Below are 6,000 nucleotides of genomic sequence, written 5' to 3' on the forward strand. Positions count from 1 at the left end.
ATGCTTGAGTATGACCCAGCGGAATGAATGGAAGATCAACAGTATATCTGGGGACCTCTCACTGATAGGAATCGTGTTCAGAAGCTGAAGTCCACTACAACGAGTAACTGGAGTGAAGCTTGACCTTGAAGCCCTGCTGGATGAGAGGAATTGCTTTGCTCTCCTTCACAATCTGAAAACTGCTGTGTCTACAAGGACTGACCCAGAGAGGACCTGGTAAGGCACCCTCTTCCCGAGCTACGAGGGACCATCGTGCACCAGCAGACCTTTGCCAAAGCTCCCTGGTAGACAGACCTTCGATAGGCTGCTGACCCGAGACGGGGACCGCTACGGAATCACAAAGAGAAGCGCCAGGACTGTTGTCTGCCACTGTCGATGACCGCCGTCACCGACTGGGGCCCCCGTGCTCCCGTTTTGCCTATGAACTTCATTGATCCAAGGACGCTCTCGTCCGCATTGTCACCGCTGTATCCTGCTGGAGAAGGCCTTACCGTTGACGCGGCGAAGAGCATCTGCCGGTGGGTTTCCTGCCACCCAAGGGCCACATAGATGTTGATGACTCGACACCCTTGCTGGGCCACAGTTCTTCAAACTCTTTTGCAGTCCAGAACTATCGACACTGAGGTGCCCTGCACACCTCTTCCTTGCAGGACATTTACACTTCCCCGTCAATGAGCACTGCTAGGAACGAAGCTGCCACTTCACCATCGTAGCTCGACCTTTTCTCTGTTGGACGTTCGACGACCCGTGACTCCTGCCTTAAAGGGAAGGCACTCAAGAAGGGCCGTTGATTCCCCCACGAGGAACGCTACAACGGGAGGTACTTTGGAGTTGTAGAACTATTGGGAAGTCTAGAGTGAACAATATATGGACTGGCTTGTATCTTTATTCTACAGGTTGCCCAGGTGGGGGGATCTCCACACAGAGCTGTGTTTAACGGTAGTGACCAGTATTCTGCCAATTGTTTAACCATCTTGCTTCCCTTCCTCTCTCTACTGCTGGTTTCCTCTTTATTGATCTGTGTGACATCATGACCGTATAGTTGATGCACGTTATAATGAGATCTAATAATCGTTGTGGTACCACTTTAGAACTGTATATATTTACCATTTTTGATTTTCGGAGCACAAAGTGCGTTATCGTGATATTGTATATAACCTTGAATATTAATTATATAAAGACTGTGTTTTAACTGATACAGTGTGCGGACATTCCTTTGTGGGTGCTTGGGGACTACACTGTACTTAAGAAGCAGCCCGCATCACCTCCCGAGAAGCTAGGCCTTGATTGCTCGACCATAGCTACCAAATAGAGAATCTTGGCTGGGGTCCTCTGTGCCTCTCCTCTACCATATGGAGAGCAGAAGTACAGACCTCCCCCCACCGGCGTCTATACAGGTATCTCAAGGAAAAGATCAATAGGGAACTTTAAAAAAGGATATACCATATTAATATACATGTAGGATACGTCTATCACTATGAATAACAGCAAAAAATGCCCTTAGTCATTCATCATTCATTTGATCATGCTAGTTTTTCTTCTTTGATATGCGGTTCTGTAAGACACTGCTCCAAACAGGAAGTCCCAATATTGAGAGGAACGTTCATCAAAATGGACAAAAGAGTATGAGCACTCTATGGCAGAACTAACCCAGATTGAATGAAATGATATGTGATGTATTTTCTTGTTTTTATACGTAGGAAATGTTTTTATCTGTGTGAAACAATGTTTTGAAATTTTGTGTATAGGCAACTAAGGAAATGTTGATATAATGATTAAAATATGTTCCAGTAAAGTGGTCTATGAGAGCTTAAATAGTCAATGACTGTTGGTGCTGTGTATGGATTGATAGGTAGTAGTCAGAAAACAACAGGAGCAGGAGGAATTTTGTGGTTCATTTTGCTTTTCTCAATACAAGTACCTTTTATACCACTTACCCCTCGTAAATCAAAAAGTCACAAGGTACGACCTATTTGCACACTTGTTGATATCCCTACACATTCTTAGCTTTAGTTGTGAGGGCAAGGATAGGTTTTGTACACAGACAGACTTTTAAGTTGAGCTTTCTGACTCAGACTTTCCTTAGTTTCATTCAAGTAGCGAAATCCCACCTCAGCTTAGGACACTTAGGCCTTCAACCATGCTGACATTTGAGTTAATAAACCATTTTATTTGTGACTATGAATCTGTTGTCTGTGTCTTGCTTTGGGAGGATAGCTCAGGGGCAACATGCTTGCCTTGGAAGCAAGACGACACGGAGCAACACAGGTTCGATACCCGGTCCGCACTTAGAAACCTCTGGGTATTAAGCGCGTTATAAATAACCTATGATATCATATCATATCATGATGCCTTCACAGTACTCTACTCAAATTTCGGGATATAAGTTATGTTAACGGAACTTGTAAAGTACAGCAGCCACCCAAAAGCACCATGGTGCTAGAATCAAAGGAATGGAAACAGAGACAGACTCAACATTTAGAACAGAAACATCTTCAAGGCACGACGAAAGGACAAATGGTTCTCCGTTCCATGGAGGGCAAGAGGGAAATAATTCCAAGCCTTTGCAGCAACAATAGAAACCATAGGGAGGTTGAAACACCTCCCCATTGTTCTCAATTTGAGAACCATAGGCAGGATGAAACACCATGCGCACCGCCATATTTTACAAGAGTTGAAGCCGGTAAGTCAAATAGGTAAATTGACCCAGATAGAAGGCGTTGCAGTAGTTAATTCTGCAAAACACCAAGGAAGATGCAACGGGAGCATTGGATTTAGAAGGAAAGTAGGGTAAGACCTTACGGAGGGAGCTTAGCTTGAAATACCCAGTTTGGCACACAGAAGCCACCTGAGCTGACATCGACAGAGAGGCCGAGATTGTATTACCCAAATCTTTCACTAGAGCAACTGGAGATGGAAAAGATCCAAAAGTAGAAGGCCAGAAATCGGAGTCCAAAAGGATGAAGAGTGAGCAGAACCTACAACCAGTACCTCTGACTTTTCACTATTCAGCTTAAGCCAGTTCATGGTCATCCATCCACCCAAGGCCCCCAGGCACTCCTTAAGGCAAGTAGCCATCTCAGGCTGCGACAGATCAAGCCGTAAAATGATCTGTGTATCCTCAGCATAGGAGTAGCACAGGAAATTGTGGGAATGGATGAGACCAAGAAGTGGCTGGATGTAAATGTTGAACAAAATAGGTGACAAGGCATAGCCTTTACCGACTCCGCAAGACAGAGGGGCTGGCTGGTTTAGAAGAAAAAGGAGAGAGAAAAATAGATTGTGTACGACCAGAAATAAAGGACGAGAACCAAGTAAGCACCTGGCCAGACAGGCCTACAAGAGACAGTCGGGAAATCGGGGTAGGTTGGTTCACGGTGTCAAATACAGCAGAGAGATCTAGTAAAATAAGCACCCCTACCCCACCAGTCATGCAAGGTAATCCATCACCAAAACCAGGACAGATTCAGTACACCTGCTGGGGCGAAAGCCAGACTGAAAGATTTCAAAGAAGAGGGAAGATTCCAGAAAAGAACTTAGCAGACGGGAGACCAGAGATTCAAGAAGCTTCATAAGAAATGAAAGAATTGAAATTGGATTGAAATTAGAGAGAAGCGTGGGATCTAGGGAGGGTTTTTTAAGGAGGGGGATAACAGGTGCGTGCTTCGGGTTGTCAGGAATAGGACCACAAGAGAATGAGTCATTTACTGCTACTGTGATCCAGGAAATAGTTTTAGGTGAAATAACGATAGAGTGGGGAATAGGATCAAAAGGAGATGCAGATTTAAGCCTATTAATGCCAGCGAGAATATCTTGAGGAGAAAAACTAGGGAAGGTGGACCAAATCTTTATTTCACTTAGTGTCCGCACAAGTGGACTTGGGTAAAGAATTATGAAAACATGAGCTGGTGATGTTGCTTTGGGGGGTTACAATCTTTTCATTGAAAAAAGTAGACAAAGAGTCACACAGATCTTGGTAGGGAGTAATACTTGAGTGTGTCTTGGCAGGCGAGGAGAGGGACAGATCCAAATTAAATAGAGCTTTAGGTCAGTTAATCGCACTCTCAAATTGCTCGCTGAATAAAGAGTCCTTGGCATACAAGATGGCCTATTTAACTGTGGCTAAGCGGAAAAAGACTTTGGGCCTCATTACACGGTAGGCGGTAAGGGTTTACCGGTACCGATAAGGGCACCGGTACCGGTAAACCCTTACCGCCTTACTACGAGGTCCCTTTGCGAGACCCGACCTTAACGGCTGGTTTTACCAGCCGTTAAGGAACGGGCCCACAAACGGACCTTGGTGCTAATTGCGGTACCGTAATTAGCGCCTTCCCCATTCCCATTGAGCCCTAGGGGGCAAAAATGGGAATGGGGAAGTGCCTTGGTGAATGGGGAATTACCGCCCCCGCTCACCTTGGAGTAGGGGGCGGTAATTCCGCCATCCACCAAGGCGGACACGGTAAAATACCGGCGGCAACCATGGCGCTAAGAGCGCCATGGTTACCGCCTACCATGTAATGAGGTCCTTTATCAGCTGACCTATAGCCAGCTATCCATTTCCTTTCCGCCTGCCTGTGTACAAGCCTAAGAGATTTTAGTTGATCATTAAACCAGGCTCTGAGGGACAATTTTTAGATTTACACCGTTTGAGGGGAGCAATGGAATCAGCCGCACTATTAAGTGCATGAGACAAAATAGATAAAGTACAGGAGTTGGTTCTAGCACAGTGGGTGGCAAAGAGAGTTCCTAGATCCTGACCAGAAGCAGAGTACCAGCCTCATTTCAAGGTAGTCTGCCTGGGTCCCGATAGAAGAGGGTAATTAAGATGGATGGAAAATGGTGGTTGGACCAAATGACAGGAAGTGCTCGCAAAATGGAAATTTAGGTCACCAGAGCAAAGATAAGATCAAGGGTGTTACCCAAGTTATGGGTTGGGCATATAACCAGTTGGGGCAGACCTAGGGCCAGCATGGAGGACAACAAATGCGATACAAAAGTGCTCACTAGATTTGTTGGCAGAGAGATCGAAATCTCCAACAACAAGCACATTAGAAAATTTCGGTTGGAGTTCAGATACGAATGCTGGAAAGTTATAACAAAATAAACAATCAGTAGACTAATAAGATACACAAAGTAAAATTCACAGATGCTGAAATGCAAACCAACAAGCATTCAGTTTAAGATCATGTACAGTCGATATGCACGTGGTTCTAAAATATGTTTTCTTAAAAACGACTGCAATTCCTCCACCATGGTGGGTAGATATGCAATCCCAACGTAGGATAATGTAATCAGGGGGCAAAGCTTGAATGACAGATGAGTCAGAATGTTCACTGAGCCATGTTTTCAGGAATACACAAGATACCAGGTTTATAATCATCAATAAAATCGTGACAGTCCTGGGCATTGGCTACTAGCAAACATGCATTGAACAAAAAACAACCCAGAGGGACCTGTCCAACATCAGGTGTTTGTGCCATACTTGCTGCTCACGTGTTAAACCCAGGTGGCCAAATGGTGTTGTTAGGTTCTATACTCAGTAGATCAAGACGGGATACACTGCCTACTGAAATGGTGGCAGCATCGTCTGCCGGAGGGAGCCCCCATGGCCCGGTCTGTGCACAGAAGTGCACAGACTGGCTGGACTTGGGTGCGACTTGACTTCAGCACGTGAGGCTCTAGCCTGCTGCACTGCTGGAGAAAGCGTCAATTTTGTAGTCACATTGTGTCGCGCTACCCAAGCCCCTCCCAAACACCAAAGTAAAGCTCAACAACAGACCGCAATGTGTGTCTGCAGCAAGGAAGCCAGGTACCTTCCAGCCAGTAACGGCAGATACAAGGAACCAAAATCAGACAAAAGATTAAAAATTGAATTAAAAGATAATGCGGTGTCCAGTCACCCGCCGTGCACGGATACAGGTTCAAAGGAAACCAATATAAGGAAAATAAATAAACAAGATCAGCCAATTTGGCCGTACCTCGTGGTTACCTAAGGGGAGG

Source organism: Ambystoma mexicanum, chromosome 2q (genome assembly GCF_040938575.1).
Source record: "Ambystoma mexicanum isolate Mex_15411 chromosome 2q, UKY_AmexF1_1, whole genome shotgun sequence".
NCBI lineage: Eukaryota > Metazoa > Chordata > Amphibia > Caudata > Ambystomatidae > Ambystoma > Ambystoma mexicanum.